The 18,015-nt window shown below is 47.8% G+C and overlaps 1 protein-coding gene across 5 annotated transcripts in view; it reads left to right on the forward strand.

The window, feature by feature from the left end:
- Positions 1-18,015, forward strand: part of ACTN4 (actinin alpha 4) — a 70,627-nt gene that overhangs the window by 4,705 nt on the left and 47,907 nt on the right. The window lies entirely within an intron of this gene.

Raw genomic sequence — 18,015 nt, forward strand, 5'->3', positions numbered from 1 at the left:
TACGTTTGGCTTTTGCTGTATTGGTTGACAGTGTGCTGGGATTTGTACAAGCCTTTGACCAAATCTTAGGGTTCTTAAAACAAGGATTCCCTTACTGCCTCCACTGGGGGGGAGGGGAAGGGCAAAAATAATAAGCGAGCGGCAGTTTGCACTAGTATCAATTGCTCCTTCAAGTTTTCTGAATAGCTAAGTAGCTCTTCCCTGGCATTTTGTATATTTTAACTTATTTATTGTGTGTGAGAGAGAGACAGAGTGTGCACGCGAGCAGGGGAGGGGCAGAGAGAGAATCCCGAGAAGGCTCTGCACCGTCAGCTCAGAGCCTGATGCCGGGTTTGAACTCACAAACTGTAAGATCATGACCTGAGCCAAAATCAAGAGTCAGACACTTAACTGACTGAGCCACCCAGGCACCCCTAGTATATTCTAGACCAGTGTTTCCCCCCAGTTTATCCCTATTTTCTTCCCTTAGTGATGTCCATAGTCTCATCAGTCACATTCAAGTCTCTTCCCTCAGTTCACTCCCACTGCTTTTATTTAGATATTTATTTTATGGAATAACAAAATACTCATGTTACCTTGTTTAAGCTCCTCTTCACCCCTTTTCTTTTTCCATGGAAATAAGAGGCAAGTGATAGCAAGGTGGTCATTCAATGGCAGTGGTGGCTGAAACACAGGTAGGTAGGCAGGCGGAAGTTTCTGCTTGAGCAGATTTCAAATTCTGTCATCCATGGAGGTTTGAAAGAAGTCTTTATAGCACGGGTGGTTTGAGAGTCCAAGATTAGTCCTCGTTTAGGAGGAGTTTAAAGTTTAAAACATCAAAGCACAGTTATAAGGAAACTTAGTTTTACAGTGTTGGCAGTCTAGACGCCAATGGCCAGAATTTGTTATAAAGTGTCTGAAAGTGGCACAGTAACATGTGCTTTTCTTCAGGAAGGTTTATGAGTTACATTTTAGTCACTATCTCAGGTATCAAGGAGTGTTAGGGTTAGTGGATCAAGAGAAACAATCGTTTTAAATTCCAGACTCTGTAAAGAGTCATCTTATTGGGTGGAAAATTAACCAGCTGGCTGGGAGGAGAAGGATCTTGCCTCCCTCCATCCAGAAAGTGAAATCTTCATGTGAATTTAACTGGCAAGGGTGTCTTTACATCCGTGCTGGTGGGAAGTTTTATCCAAGTAGCGGTCTCCCTGGGATTATAAAAATCTGAGACATTTGTCTTGGTGTTGTGCCTTTTTTGGTTGTGTTCTTTCACGTCCTTCCCCCTCCCCTTCCTCTGTAAACAATCGATGCATTAACTTGGAATGTCCAGGGAAAGTCTTGAAAAGCTGGTTGGTGTAACTTGGTTGCCTTCTCTTTAGTGTGAGCAGCAGTTACTCTGGAAGAAGCCAGTGGCCTTTTTCTTAGGTGTAATTTATTGAAGTGACTGGGAAGCCAATGGATTGAGCTTATTTGGGATTTGCTATTTGCCACCTATTTCTGTGCTGGCATCTGCGTTTCTGGGATGAGCCCCATCCCCCCAAGAGTGAGGAACCATCCTGCGTTTCCAGAAGAGACGTGATTCCCCCAGCCAGAGCAGCTGCCACCCCTGCCTCCTCGCACCTGCCCTTGTCTCCCTGTTTCCTAAACTTTAGTCATTTGTGATTTTTTCATACCATTTAAAATTTTTTATACACTTAAAACTTTCTTTAAGTCAATTTGCCTTAGTTTTAAAAGGAAAAGTTATATAAGTATGATAAATGAAAAACTCAGCCTCCCTGGCCATAAATAGAAGGAAACTGCGAAAATAAACATGCTGAGAACCAAACAATGTCCTTAAATTCTAGCTAGGTTTTATTCCCGCTGAAGGCTCTGGGCCTGAGGCCTGCTCTCTTTGTTAAAAAGAGAGATTGGCAAGTGTCAGTGAGGTGCTAAAGACCACAGTACCAAGCAGAGACTTTCTCTTTGAAGTAATCAGAAGGTTTACAAGAATATCAAAGGAATAAGCTCATGGTGATTCAAGGGTTAATGTAGGATGTGAATAATCCTTAAAATCTCCCAAGTGTGCATGCCACACTTGGAAAAAACGATCTCATTCAGCCCTGGAAACATTCCGGGCAGAGTGACTTACCCAGGAACACACACCCAACCGTGCTGTACTTGAACACATCACTCAAGATCACAAGACTCTGGATTTATCTCTGCTTTCAAATGTTAGGCGTTTTTGTTTGTTTTTGAAGAAAGCAGGGCCACTTTGTAAATACAAGAATTGTGGGCTTATCGCTTGCTCCTCACACAGCTTTCTTTTTAAGGCTCTGGCTTTCTTACACATAACATACACACTGAAAGTTTGGCTGCCCCCAGGAATAAACTGCACTGCTGTCCTGTTTGGGTATCTGAATCTTAGATTCTAAAAGGAAAGCAGTGCCCTCCTGCCGAGTTAAGAAAGGCTTATTTAAATGTTTTTCTTCCAAATAGCAGAGCAGAACAGATTCTTTGTTTTCCAGTGGAACTATGGACACAGGGCAGAAGTAGTTGGAAGTGGCCGTTACTACTTGGGGAACACAATGAAGTCATCTTGGGAAATATCGTTGACGGTGTTGAAATGATTGAATGGGATGCTAGAACACCAGCCACACAATAGCATTTGTGTCTTCAGCTTCGGGCAGGAATAAAGAAGACATTGTGGTTTGTTTTATGCTTTTTAAAGTCCCCCCCCCCCCGAAGGTGTGGGTCTGAGTGATGTCTGTCACTGGCTTTCTAGTGGGTTTTTCTTTTCATCTTTCCCCCCCTCCTTGATGGCTGTTGAGAGTGGGTGGAAGCCACATTTCTAGGTGGATGGGAGGCTGTGCCAGGGGCAGGCGGTAGGCCTTGCTCCTCGTTCTCCACAAATGAAGAGAACACATTTGGTTTTTTAATCTCCAAAAAAGCCTAAGATAGAGGGTTTTCACATCCTACCTCCTGAGTAGTGACTCTGATTTATAAATATCTCAATTAGCAGCCATCCAGGAGGGGGGCATAGCAGGAAGTAAAATGGATATATTTCTTTTCTCTTTTTTAAAAAATTATGTATATTTCATTTCGATGGCAGAGAAGGCCAAGTTGAGATTAGAAGAACCATCACGGGAGGAAGCTTGAAAGTGATTCAACCACCAGCCATGCTGGGAGGCTGAGGGGGTGTCACTCTAGGAGAGTTTGTGGGTCTTCAACCTGTGTTATTGAAACGACAGGCTTTTACCAAACGCCGAGGGTGGTGTTGGAAGTCTGCTTCAGTCAGTGTCATTGCCTCAATCTGTGCGTGTGTAATAGTCAACATGTAAGTCTCTGATCAAAATCTGGGTATGAGTAAAAGGTGTTTCGTTGATGTCACCATGGAAACTGAGTCACTTATTGTTTTGGGGAGCGCCTCCATCCCAGAGGCAGCACTAATGGTGGAATGTTGGGCTGTTGGGCAGAAATCTGCCGCCAGCCGGTCTCCCAGGAAAGTCTCCACAGGCACCGTGGCCGTGCTGGGTGGGTGGATGAGAAGCTTGTTTCCTGGTGCAGGAATCGGGCCGGGCCATTTTATCCCTGGAGGGCGTGCGTTTGCGCATGAGAGCGGGAGAAGAAAAAGAGTCAAGCATGAAAGCCACTGTTGGCTTTGTGGCTGGGATGTGTGCTTTTTCTCCAGGCATTTAGACTTGGAATCTCAGCTATGTGACTTCTCAATAGCAGGGCAGAATGTGCCTGCATCTTTTGCCTGCTTTCACAAACACTGACAAATTAAAAAGAACTCTGAAGTTTCCAGCAAATCCCAAGTGCAGTTCATTCCATGATAACATTAAAAACAAAAAAATCTACATCCTTCCTACCCCAACTCTGACAGTAAATAAACTTTTTTCTCCCTGTTACTTCCCCCTCTTTCCTTTAAGGGATTGAATACCTTTACATTAAACTCTGAATCTGACGAAAATATTTAAATGCTTTTACAAAGTACTTATTTGGCTCTTGCTGGCATGGATTGTGTTTGGAAGAGTCAGGTTTTCTGTTTTGTTTTGTTTTGTTTTGTTTTTTTAATTTTGTAGGCTTGTATGGTCTTCCAGTTCTGCCTTATGATATAAACTCAGTTTCAGAATTCAAAATGTCTGGAAGCAGCTGGTTTTCCAGGCTGGTTCAAGGGCGGTCTGATGAATCAACCCTTCTTACAGGCTGTCTGCTAACCAGTCCTGGAAGGTCTCCAGACGGTAAACATCACCAGGATTGTGAGGCAGGTTTTTTTTTTCTTTTTTTTTTGGTCATTTGAGCTATGCTGCCAAGTCTGGGAGGGTTTGACTTTCTGTAAAACAGAAAGGTCTGTATCAAGATGTCTTTTTCAGAGATGTCAGGCCTGAAGTCACCCAGCGCTATGTCTGCTGGTAGAGTGAGAGGAAATACCTAGCCTGATTTGGGGAGTGCGTTCTTGACCATTTTGGGAAACCGATTTTCCCCTTCCTTTTGTAACTTTCTTTAACTCACTGACACAAAGGCAGTCTGCAGAAAAGAATCCAGTCCGTGGATCCATTCTAGGGACGGTTGGCCCCAAGCTGCATAATGTCAAGGAGCGGGGCCCGGCTCTTACCTGCTGCCCAGAAACACCCTAGAGATTCAAAGGGAACAAGCTTTCACCATAAAAATAGAAGACTCACTGCTCATTGAGTTCTCTTTTTGCAGCTACCTTAGACTTGAGAAAGTTCTGGGCCTCTTTAATAAACAACCACAAAGCAATGCTTGCCAAATACGGCCTGCTCCAGGGCTACAGGGTTAGCTTAGGAGACAACTTTCTTGCCTAAAAATAAATGCGTGTTCCTATCAAACATTCCAAGCATTGTTTAAACATGAGACTTCTGAGTAGTAGTTCAGGCTTTGTGGGTTCACTTATATCAGAATGTGGGCAGTTTGGGGAGCCAGCTCCCCATTTTGGGATTGGCCAGTGGCCACCAAGGAAATCAGATGACCAAATGCAAACCATCTTCCATCTCATTTCTGTATATTCTTGATCTATTTATAGGCTGATGGGGGAGACAGAGAGCAGGCATATAAGCAAAACTAGGCAATTTCAGACAAGATGGCGTGATGGGGGTGTCAATTAAATAATAATAATCGCTAGCGTGTTACCCTGTGCTCGACTCTACCCTAAGCGCTCTACCTGGACTGTGAGGTAGGTATTGTTACCCTAACCAGACAGGTGCGGAAATGGGAGTTTAAGTCACTTACTCGAGTGACAGTGCCAGGATTTGAACCTGGAAGGTTGGTTTTCAAGCCTGTGCTCCTGTATCTACATATACTACAGTCTGGTGATTGGGAATGGCTTGGGGAGAGGTGGGTGAGGGGACTAGGGCACAGCGCAGGCACTTTCAATCAAGAGGAAGATCTTGGAAGACATGATATTTTAGCTATTCCCTAAGGGATGAGGGAGGGAGCCAAGAAAGCATTATGGGTAGGCTGTTCCAAGTAGGGGGACGAATGTGTGGAGGCCATGAGGAACAGAAAGAAGGGCAGAGTGGCCAGAGCAGGGCACGTAGAAAAGACAGTCACAGCTCTCTCAGAGCTTTTTTGTTGGAAATGGCGATGAGGCCTAGAGTCTACAAATTCAGTGCCTCTTAGATTCCATTAGTCCAGGAACCTCATGCTTCCAGGATTCTGGCCCTGCACCCCTTTCCTCTCGGGGCCCCTGGACCGGCCAAACCAGAACTGACTTCTGAAGTGGGAATCCTGGGACTGTGGAGCATTAAACTAAACAAAAGCTTCAATTATCTCTGTGCTCATTGCTGCAGTAGACACCTGTGTTTGATTAAAGCGTTGGTAACTTTTGAATCTGGCGTTTTACAGCACCGTGGACTCATGTGGCCTTGTACTGTCTCTCGTAGAGAACTTAACTCTTACCCTCTGAACAAATTCCCGTCCCCTTCAGTCCCATCAAGAGGCCGCTTGATTTATAAAGCATCTCTGGTAAAATGTTGTGGTTGCCTCTTTGAAGTGGGAAGCCAGGGAGCCTGATTTTTTTAACTGGCTCTTCTCCTGGGACTTCCCTTTCTCTGTAAATCCCTCTTCCATTTACTCAGTATTTCCGCCTTGTTTCTTTTGGTCAGGTGCAGCCGTAGCTAGCGTGGTCCTAGTTCCGGGAGACATACATGCAGGCTGATTGGTTCTGAGACGTTCAGCTTTCCGTACCCCACTGGAAGCCAATCCAGCAACACCGTGGATTTCATTTTGCCCATGGCTCCCCATCTGAAGGCACGCCTGTCAGACTAGTTATGTGGCTTTCACTCAGGGTGGGAGGAACAGCGACACAGCTCTGGGCTGTCGGTGGACACTGTGTACACACAGCACCCAGCAAGAAGCTGAGTTCACGGACCGTAAAGCGTCCACCTTGAACGTGGGCTGGGATTCCCTTTGCCCTGCCCCTTGTGCAATTCGGCAGCAAAAATCATCCCTGTTGACAGACTAGAGAGGAGTGAATGAGTATGAAACCGCCCTGTGATGGCATGGCCAGCCAGCTTCTTGGGCTGGAAAGAAGATGGCGAGGTTTCCACTCTCCTGGCAGAATACCCATGTGAACTTGTTAAATCTTTTAAGTAGCTGTATAGGAGGGGAGATAAGTGCATGTGTTTTTATCCTTATCGCCTTAAATACAAAAACAAAACCTCCCCTTTATAAAACCAGTTCAGGGTGGGAAGAAAGTGTAATGGCAAATGGAAAACGTGGCCAATTATATGGAGTCCTACCCCACGTTTGGGATACAGCTGTAAGTTTCCACGGTGGGTGGCTTATTATGCATTTATGCTGAGCTGAACCTGCTCCAGGCTGTTCCTGCAGATAGAAAAGGAAAGGCTTGGGGGTGGGGGGTGGGGGGGGTGGGGGTGAAAGAGCTGTCTCTTTCCATCACACTGTAAAGACTCAGAAGGTCTTTTGAAAGACTTTAGCACTTGTCACTTAGGTAGCAGAATTGGGGGCCGCAGAGCAAAGTGGGTCTGCATTTTATAGCCAGCCAGCATGTTGTGTAACATGAGTTGGGGCTTCATGGGCTGTGGAGTCCAGCACTCAGGTAGAAACATGACCGCCAGGGCCAGACAGCAACCCTCGCTGGGCCCCTCTGCAGAGCGGAGCTCCGCACTGAGCCTTCAGGGGTAGGAGAGAAACCGGAGACCTAGCCCATGCTCTCAAGGAGCTCACGGTGTGGATGGGGAGAGAGCAGAGCCGCATGAGACTTCAGAAGGACACTAAGCGGCACGCCGACGAGCCCGCAGCACTCTGGCTGTGTCCCGGGAGAGCAAAGGGGTGAATAAGGGCAGGTGGGGCCAGTCATGGAAACTTTCATAAAGGAGGTGAGTGTTCAGGAGGGGTCGGCCTCGCCCCAGCTGTGCACAGGTTTCTAGGGGAGTAGTAGGGGGTCTCTTGTGTGCGACTGAACGGCAGCCCTTGGATGTGTCTTGCGAGCAGTCCTACCAGTTCCTTCCGCTGATGAGCATTGTCTTTGGGGAGTTTCACGTTTGAGGCACCACGCTCGGCGTATCCTAGCCATGCCTCGAAACCTCTGAACAGCCAGATCCCAGGGTCCGAACCCATATCCGTTCGCAGGGCCTGTCACTTTCACGGCCGTCGTAGGCAGGCCAGACGTCCCACGTGGGAGTCTGCCCTGACTAAGCCCTTCCAGGGCATTTGTCTTCAGCTTGCCGATGGTCCCTTCACAATAAGCACAGGCCTGCGAAAAAGGAAGGGAGAGAGACTCGCTTCTTCGGTCCAGGAGTCTCTCCAAGCCTTGCGCCTCGTGGCCCATCCGGGTGTGTGATGTCACCACTGCCTCCTAGTCCAGACGACCACTCAGTTCTGTACTGAGGTCGCAGAAATGAGTAGGGTTGGTCCCCGACAGCCTGGTTGGCTGGTGTGCCACAGTTAACATGCTGTCCCTGGAATGAGGGTGGCCTGGAAGCGTTCTGCCTTGAAAGTTTATTCTTGCCTGCCAAGCTCGGCTCACAGGTGCTATTTTTTTCTTTAAATAAATGCCTTAGAGCTGGCTTGTGGAACTTAGACTTCCCATCCCAGGAAATACTCCAGTGTGTTTAAAAAAAAAAAAAAACATTCATTCAGGTGCTCATGGCCAACTGTGTGATTCAACTAGTGCAGTGCCCTTGATACGCTTTTCCAGGATTGACATACTTGAGTTGCAGTCTGTGGCCCCACTGCAAGATAAGGTCAGGGTGGCTGCCCCATGCCTCGTTCTTCGTGTGGTTCCGGGTTGAGTTTTTCTCCCTTCGGTCACGATGCTTGAGAGCTGTGACACAGCTCGGCTCATGCAGGTGAAGTAGCGGCTGAAATCATCCAGTAGAACCTGGCCTCCTCCTTTAGACTGCCTGGGATCAGTAGGTTTGCTGTGGAAGGATTTGGTGGCAATGGTGCGGGGGGCAGGTGTTCCTCAGAATGAGCCAGTCTTTGTAGCTTGGCACCTAACTCTTTGTGCCGTTATGGAGAGAGAGCTGCAGAATATTAGCAGAGCCGGCGTGTTTCTTTATCCAGCTTATTATGGCTGCAAGGCGGGGTCCGCCTGACCATCCTTGGGGGGGGGGGGACTTTTCCCCACTTCTGAAAGGCTGCAATGGAAGTGGACTTCCTTCGAGGAGAGAACCTGGGGCTCATTAGTTGTCGTTGGACAACGCTTGCTCTGCCCACCTTTTGGGAGAGCTTTCTGGGGGAGGAGTTGCAGAATTTATAGGGTCACCAAGTTTCATGCGCGAACCCGGGCTCTGGGAAGAGCTGCCTGCTTAGCTAGTGGGTTAACCGATAGCACCCAGCCTACCCACCAGACTAGAGGAGGCGGCTCAGATGTCACTGGGATTCAGGCTGTCTGTTGGCCCAAGCAGCTGCAGCCTGGGAGGGGGCGTTGAGGGTGCTGAGCTCCTGTGGGAGGGGGTTCCTGTGCTTCCATCTCCATACTTGGTTCTGGTGACGGGACCAGAGGAAGTGAAAGGTGTGCGGTGGGAGGAGGGTCAGAGCACAGCCTTTAGAGGGAGACAGACCTGGGTTCTGCGCCCATGCCCTCCACCTACTGGCTGTGTGACCCTGGGCAGGTGATAGAGGTTAAACCTCAGTGTCCTCCTTTGAACAGGGTCCTCATCCTACCTCAACAGGCTGACTCTAGAATTAAATGAGATAGTGTATGTAAAACACCTGGCCCAGTGCCCGACACATTGTGCTCAATAAATGTAGCTTCTTAATGATTACAGCGGCTCACCATCCTGCGTGCAGGTGGGCCCTGCTGCTCGCATCTTCTCTTTAAAGGAGTTAAAGGGACCTGCTGAGACGTGCAGTTCAGTGGAAAGCCACAACATGTGCCCGCATTCCTAAGGTGCCCCCCCAGGGAGCTCTGAACCCTAAAACCTAGCCAGTACCTTCAAAGACGAATCCTCTGTCAAGTGACAACCCGCACTTGAGCCGTAAGTGACACAACCTCTCCCCAGCTTCTGAGGCCATCTGTGCCTCATTGCCTAGGAGGTAGCTTCTTGTTTCTGAGTTGCGAGTCCTGAATGGTTTCGTGTCTGGATGAGCCATAGGCAGTGCTGGCAAGGCTTTTTCATGAGTAACACACAGCTTGTTATTAAGTTTGGGATAAGCCCAGGGGCTCTTTCCCTGGGTCCCCTTCTTTCCCTGTCCCCTTTCCTGCAAAGCAAAAAAAAAAAAAAAAAAAAAATCTTTATCCAGTCAAATTAGAAACAACCTCCAGCTTTGGGTCAGCCTGCTTTCTCTCAACTGGTAAGATGTAGAAAGAGGAGGAGCCTTTTGCTACTAACCCCCAAAATAATGATCCAGAAATGCTATCAAACGGCATAGAGGCGTGCGGGAGCCTGCGCCCAGTTGCCGACCCGGAACGTGGGACCTTCTCTAGAGGGCTTAGCGGAGCCATGCCCCTTTCAGGCTCCTTCCCCGGTGCTTCTCACGCCTGCCGCTCCATCCTCTTTACCGCCTTCCTCCTGCCCCCCCCTTCCCGAGGTCACTTCCTGATGCCATTCCTCAACTTAGCCCCTGTCCCCCCCAAAAGCAATCAAATCCATAACCTAATAAGGCAAAAGAATGAGGAGAATGTCCGCCTCCCAGCCTCTCCCCTAACAGGGCGCAGGGCCGCAGCAAATTTGGAAATTGGAAAATGTTACAATGGAGGGGGCAACTGACTGGTGGGAGGGCTGGGCGTGCAGGCGGGACCCTGCCGGAGGGCCACCCGGTTTGCGCCTTCCAAATCCGGCCGTGCACACCCCTCACACGGTAAAGCGTACCGAAAGGAACAGCCGCGTCAGCTGCACCTCCTGTCGGGATTCTCGCAAGGAGGAGAGCCAGAGAACCGAAGGCACCGACATGAAGAGTCCTCAGTGGGAACCCCCTCGGAGAGGCAGCCCTCGGCCACGACTGGGACTCTGCAAATGCAAACACTTTCTCCCTCCGAGATGAGCAGTTTTCTTCCCCTTGACTGTGCCAGGGTTAGTTTAGCCTGAGCGTTAATTAAAACATGTCGACACTTAGAGTGGGGCCCCCCCGGAAGCCTGTCACCCCTCCTACATCGTTATCCCGGGCAAATTGACCGTCTCTGACGCAGTTTCCATTCTCCACTCAGGAGGAGGGACAAGCCCCTCTCCGCCTGGGAGCCTGGGCTGGGGTGGCTGGCTGGGCCCGACCTACTTTGTTTTGGAAGGTCAAGCTTAGTAACTAACCTGAACGCTTCTGGGAGGGGGGTGAAGGAGAAGGAACCAGCGCTAAAGACCTGCCAGGTCTTTCAAGTTGCTAATTATCAGCAGGCATGAGGTCATCCGTAAATATATCTAATTCTTTAGCTGTAATTAAGGCACTCGTTAAAAGCGCAGGGAAGTTTTGTTTTTTTTAAAGGAAAAAACACAAAAAGCCTTTGTTTCGACTTGACAGGATGGCTCAAAACAGGCGGAGGACTCAAGGCACAGGACTAGTTTCCTGCCTTAAGAACCTTTACAGGAAATTCACTGAAAACAATATTCTTGACCCTGCCAAAGAGGCAAACCTGGGGTGATGTCATTGTTTGAAGCTGTCACTGTGAGCCTGGCTTTGGGGGAGGAGGGTTGGTGGGATTAAAAAAGGAGTATGTGAGAGAGAGGGAGAGGGAGAGAGAGAGAGAGAGAGAGTGTGTGTGTGTGTGTGTTTAGCTGTCTGTACAAGAGGCAAGTCCATTGAAAAGCAGGGCAGGAGGGAAATCACAAGTGGGGGTCTTTGAAATATTCTTAGCTGTATTCAACTTTTCCAAGTTTAAAAAATTCTCTCTTACTATTTTTGCTCCTCAAAACGCTGCTGCCTTTTTTAAGAGACAGCCTTTTCTGAGCTGTTCCGCATTTAGTGCTTTCCTTTATAGTTGGATTTGTGGCCCACAAGGCAGGGCGCTGAGTTCGGCACTAGGTAAACGCTGCTGCTTTTCTGAGAACAAGAGGCCCCATCGTGGAGCGTGGAAGCCGAGACACAGGACTAGTTTAGTGTATCTGTTTCTTCCGCAAAAACCATTCTGGAAGACTACCCAATGCCAGTGAGTTGGCACCTATAAGTTGTTAATCTTCCCATGTGCCTCCAGGAACCGTCTGGAGCATCTCTGAAAAAAGGACAAACTTAGCATCTTGTCATTTTTCTTCTGGCTGGAAGTCTAACAGAGAGGCATAAACACAGTCTTAAAATGAAAGCAACAAAAATAAACTCAAACCAGCCCTGCATGAAGACATTAATGCAAAATATGCAAGCTGGCTTACTAGTTATGCGGCAGAAGACAGTCATAAGAAGATCCAGGCCTGGTTAAGGCGAGTTACGTCTTTTGAGGTGTCTTTTCCGTAGAATTCCAAATAAACCACGGGTGATTTACACAGATGAGGTTATAATACGGTGTCTCATTTCATCTTTGCATGGTCCAGTTTCTTGATAAACCTCTGCAGTGCTAATACAGGAGCAGGGTACAGTTTAGAGTGCCCCCCACATGGTCCTCTCCTTAAACAACATCCTAACCGCTTTAGAGGGAAGTTTGGGGATTCAGTAGGAAATCCATGTAAGTTTCCTAGGGTTCACATCCTGTGATCTGTTAGTATTCTTTTTCCCCCCCTCCACTCAACTGTTAGGTTAGAGATATAGCAAGAAAGAAAACCAGCGTAGCTCCTGTCCTCATAGAAGTTACATTCTGGAGGGGAAGATGGGCAATGAAATCAATAGTGAAAATGAACTGGATATTAGGGTGACATGTGCATGTGAATATGGCCTTTGGTTTACTGTTCTCTTCGACATTGACCTCCAGGTGAGTCCTGAGTGTTTGGTTCCTGGTGTGTGGTTTCATAAGTTCCCCAAGGCTGAAGAGTCACCTTGGGATCCAGCCTTTCCTGGAACTATCCTGGTTTGAGACATGTTGCTGGAAAGAAATAACAGATGTAGGCAAGAAAGATGCTTCTCCTGGTCAAGGAAGCCAGAGTACGCCGGTGTCCCCTACCAGTGGCATTTAGACTTTGTGTGGGGGAAAAGCCTTGGTGGCTCAGTCTGGTCTTGAGTGGACGGATAGAAGAGTCTCGAAGCTGTAAGCCTGCTGTTTTTACTTAGATTGTGTGTGTACGTGAGGCAGCTGAGGGGGAGCTGGTGGAGATCATGATGGGGTGGTGGCAAAAACCACAGCCATTGCCTGGGAAGATTGTTGCCCTTGGATTTGCTCGGGCCACTGCTTGATTCTGGAGCTGCTCTGGGCATCTGGAGCCGTGGATTTATGGTAACTGGCAGGAACTGAGCCCCGCATGGCCTCAGGAAGTTGGTGAGGTTAGCACCACTTTTTGATGGGCTGGTAACAGTCCCAGGGCTGACAGGTCATGCTTGTAGTCCTGGGATTCTGTTCTTTGGGAGCACTCTGGAAATCATCTCTTGGAATGCTAGCTCGCTTGCTGATGAGGTAGAAGCAAGAGTTGAGGGAAGGAGGGAGAGGCAATTGCTACCCAGCCAAAAATCTCAAGGCTCGGTCTTCAATGTATGGAAACTTTAGTGCTTTTCTGATCTTTAGTGGAAATAGCTGTTCACTCTTAGCACCAGTTGGAAAGTGTTGGCAGCCAAAGGGGGGTCATTCCTCTTGGGCCCCACGGAGCCAGTATATCCTGTGTGTCTAACATTTTCCTGACCATACCTTTGCCCCATCTCAACCTCCCAGCCCCACTATTTGGAAAGAATGGCTCCTAGGTCTCCCAAGGAATTTAGTGTTTGTACTCTAGGGAGTTGGGGGCCACGTAACACCCGCCACTCCCACCTGGGATTTCAGGTTGTCTCTGGGTCTTTGGGAGCACAGCATGGTGGGGTGGAGGCCACAGGAAGCTGGAAGTTGCGGGGAGGGGGTGTGCTTTGTCCTGGCCTGTAGCTTGTCATTCTGGGTGGGTGGTCCTGTCATTTGAGCCATTGTGAGAGGAATGGATGTGAGTGCTCCTGGTTTTCCTCTGGAGCTGAGGGACTGCTGTCCTGGATTATCATAGGGCAGGTGACAAAAACCAGTGAAGCAGCCTGGGTAGGGGTGGGGCAGCCACAATTCAACTCCGTCTGATTGTGGCCAGGTGGGAATGAAGGCCTGGGACTTCATTTCCCAAGAATTTGGAACATAGTTTTATGAGGCAATTAGTTCAACTTAAAAGAAAAAAACCTGCAAACCATACAAAATGGAGCCTTTTGGGCCCCAAGAGTTACCCATTTGTGACCTCTGACCTTGGACATTTGCATGCTCTTGATCCTGCCTCTCCTTCGAAAGTTCCTTCTTTCCTCTTGACTGGATTTCTGCTGCTTAATCCTCTTATTGAGAAGGCGAAAATCCATTTTCTTTTGCTCCTTGCTGACAGCTCTGATAAAAGGTGGTTGAAATGAATGGCAGTGAAAACGAGTTGCCTTATCTGTGATTTTTCCATCTTTGGACCCTTCCATTTCCTTCCCCTCCACCCCGCCCCCCTTACCATAGATAATTAATTATTAGTAGGCTCTTCAAAATTCCTGTCACCGTGTGCTTGTTTTTAGGACCTGGCTCCATGTTTCTGTGAACAAATATAGCAGAAAGCGTTTTTTTGTTGTTGTTTTTGCTTTAGAAGGCCCCATACAGCACTTGGATACAAAGGTGGCTGTTCTGCACACACAATGACCCGGTGAACAATGCCAACGTTCAAAATAAACAGCCAGTTCAAAGTTTGCACCTAAGCAGCAGGTGTACAGAAATACTTAGGATGGATCACTTAAATTTGACTTCTGGAAGATACTGGCAATCTAGGTTTTGTGAAAGAGACCCAATTCTGAGATCTTTGTAGACAGGCCACAATGTGACACTAACTACTGATGAGGGTTGACGGATTTCTGAAAAATAGGATATACTAAGTGTGCAGTAAATTTGTCGATTTAAAAAATTTGACACTTACCCCTGAAAAATTCATATATTTTTTTTTTCTAAGCTCTAATTGAGGCCCTTGTCAATTGTACGAATGGTCCCACAGAAAAGGATCCTTGTTGAACTTTGCATTCAGATGAACTTTGGATTCGTCTGTCTGGGAAAAGCCAGGAAACTCTCCATAAAGGCATGGCTCTCAACTTTAACTTTTTTGGGCTCTGTTGCCTCCGCACTGGCTTGAGTATTTCCTGGCTCAATTGTTTTCTCAAGCTGGCCTTGAGTCCTTAGATGTTATTTGTGTGCCTAGAAATAGCTGGAGGAAAAATGGTTGTAATGCTTCACATTTCACGTTGCTCACAGGCTCTCCGCGGATGGAAACTCTCTCTGCAAGGGAAAGCGCTTCCCACCCAGAAAACCCGCTGGGTGCTGGAGCCTTCACTATATATACCCCGGTGAGGAGGATGAGAAAGCTTCTAGCTGTCCACAGACTGTCAGGCCAAGGTTCCTTAGGATAGGGCTCAAAGCAGTAGAAGTTCTCCCGCGTGGGCTTTGCTGCCACTCACATGGACCATACGGGGCGGGGGGACAAGGTTGTGTATTTTTTGATCTATGTCCTTTTGGTGGATTTGGAATGAACGGAGGAGGAAGGGAGTGAATTATGGAGAAGGGAGAGGTAGAGAAACACATCAATAAGGAGCAGAGGGTGAAGCCTTCTCACTAGTTTTAATTTATTTTATTTTTTATTTTTTCTTCTCACCAGTTTTAAGTAATTGATCCCAGCATGATTGATGGAGAAGATGGGGTGGTCCATCCACTAATTGTGTGTTTCTGTGTGTGTGTGTGTGTGTGTGTGTGTGTGTGTGTGTGTTTTAAGAGCTCTGCATTTTTTTTCTTAATGTTTATTTTTGAGAGAGAGAGAGAGAGAGAGAGAGGGAGAAGAGCGCACATGGGGGAGGGGCAGGGGGGGGGGAAGATAGAGAATCTGAAGCAGATCTGCACTGTCAATTCAGAGCCCAACACAGGGCTTGAACTCATGAACTGTTGAGATCATGACCTGAGCCACCCACGTGCCCCCATCCATTCATTATTTACTGAGCATTTATCCAGTATGTGTCTGTCATAAACAGGTTACTGGGTAAAATCAAATATGCCTTTCTGTCCTCATGGAGCTTGTAGCCCAGTGGGGAAGATTGGCCCTTAAATAGCAACAACAGCAAAAATCCCAAATATTTAGGGTCTTGCAAGATGTGATCACTTTTATGAAGAAAAAGAGCAGAGCCCTTTAAGAGGGTACAGTGGGGCAGTTTGCTGTAGTTTGAGTAAGAGCCATTAGGGGATGGTGACTGGTTAATGAGACCTGGAGGGTGAGCAGCGGCCAGTTGGGGAGAAGAATGTCACAGGCAGGAGGACCTGAGGAGCGTGGGAAGAGAGGGAGAATGGGACCAGGGTGGCTGGGCCGAGTGGGGAGGGTAATGTGAGATGAGGTCGGAAAGGTGACGGTAGCCAGAACGTGCCTCCAGTCAGGATCTAGGGTTTTATTCTACAAATTTTTTTTTTATTTTACATTTATTTATTTTTGAGAAACAGAGTGAGACAAAGTGTGAGTGGGGGAGGGGCAGAGAGAGAAGGAGACACAGAATCTGAAGCAGGCTCCAGGCTCTGAACAAGCGGTCAGCACAGAGCCTGGTGCGGGGCTCGAACCCACGAACTGTGAGACCATGACCTGAGCCGAAGTCAGACGCTCAACCGACTGAGCCACCCAGGCGCCCCAAGGGTTTTGTTCTAAATGCAGTTGAGAAAGCGTTGATTCCATAAATACTGATTTCGTGCCAGTCACTGTTTGGGGCACTGAGTACATAGCTGTGAAGAAAACCAGCAACACCAGCCCTTGCCTTCATGGGGCTCCCAGTCAAGTGGAACACCATGGAAGCATGTCTGTCTGTCTTTCTTTCTTTCTTTCTTTCTTTCTTTCTTTCTTTCTTCTTCTTTCTTTCTTTCCGTTTATATATTTATTTTTGGGAGAGAGCACACAAGTGCAAGCAGGGGAGGGGCAGAGAGAGAGGGAGGGAGGGAATTCCAAGCAGGCTCTGCGCTGGCAGCTTAGAGCCTTGGTGGGGCTTAATCTCACGAACCCGTGAGATCCTGAGCTGAATTCAAGAGTCGGACACCTAATTGACTGAGCCTCCCAGGCGCCCCGATTGTGTTTTTCAGTTGAAGTGTGGCTGATGCACAATGTTCCATTAGTTTCAGGCATATGGCAGTAGTGATTGACAACTCTGTATGTTTTGCTGTGCTCACCACGGGTATAGCTGCCACCGGCCACCATAGAACACTATCACAGGACCACTTACTATGTTCCCTATGCTGTACTTTTTATCCCCATGACTTACTCATTCCATAACTGGAAGCCTGTACCTCCCACTCCCCTTCAGCCATTTTGCTCATCCTCCTTCCTCCTCCCCTCTGACAACCATCGGTTTGTCCTCTGTATTTGTGGGTCTGTTTCTGCAATTTATTCATTTGTTGTTGTTGTTTTTTAGATTCCACATAATAAGTGCGTATTTGTCTTGCTCAGTCTGACTTGACTTAGCATAAGTTAGGTCCATCCACGTTATTGCAGATGACAAGATCCCATTTCTTTTTTATGACTGAGTAATATTCCAGTGTGTGTGTGTGTGTGTGTGTGTGTGTGTGTGTGTGTGTGTGAGAGAGAGAGAGAGAGAGAGAGAGAGAGAATACACCATATCTTTATTCATCCATCTATCGATGAATACTTGCTTTGCTTCCATATGTTGGCAGTTGTAGATAACGCCACAGTAAACATAGGGTTTCGGCCTTGTGTTTTTATTTCCACCTTACAAATGAGGCAAAAGATTCAGAGAGGTTATGTGACTTGCCCAAGGGCACTCAGTCAGTAAACAGGAGAACCAAGAATCATACCGTGCTCTTGTTTGTCTTTCTGGGTATTTCTCCCATGCCGGGGCTGAGTGGTTGGTTTGCGTCTCTCTGACTTCATGTCCCTGGTAGTAGGACTTAGAGCAGAGCTCATGGCAGTCCTCCACGGACGTCAGGCATGTACTGGCACCAGAGCACCTAGATCTGGGTCCTGGAGAACGGGGTATGGCAAGAGGACAGAGTTGGTGATGCCGCTGCTTCAGTAGCTGAGAGTCATGCCAGTCCACGGGCATTTCACCTTCACTTCTGTGTCTTAGATTGGATACAGGCATCTGGCTGAGCAGCTCGTCCAGGGGAGCCTGTCTAAACAGTGGTGTGGTGCTGGAGAGTTGACTCTCTGGCCAGACTAGGTGATGGCAGTAGGAGTTGTTCTCTGTGTTGCTGGTGGGAGGTGCCCAGCTACATTCCTTTGCAGACAAGCACAAACTAGATATTTTTGAGATTGAAGGCCTAAAACCAGCCAAAGAATTAATTCTGGTCTGAAAAGCATATGGTGAGAGTACAGCTAACCTGGCTTGGTTGTTGCTTCCTCGACTTTGTCGCTTATTTAATAAGCCTAGAAATGTGTCTCAAGAGGAAGGATTTTTGTGAACATCTTAAGCCACGTTCCTTATGGCTGACAGTAGAGGCCCCCGGCTAGCTAGGGCTCAACTCCCATTTTGCTGTCGTGTGCACTGCGGCTCGTGAGGTGC

The sequence above is a fragment of the Acinonyx jubatus genome, chromosome E2 (assembly GCF_027475565.1).
Source record: "Acinonyx jubatus isolate Ajub_Pintada_27869175 chromosome E2, VMU_Ajub_asm_v1.0, whole genome shotgun sequence".
Lineage (NCBI taxonomy): Eukaryota > Metazoa > Chordata > Mammalia > Carnivora > Felidae > Acinonyx > Acinonyx jubatus.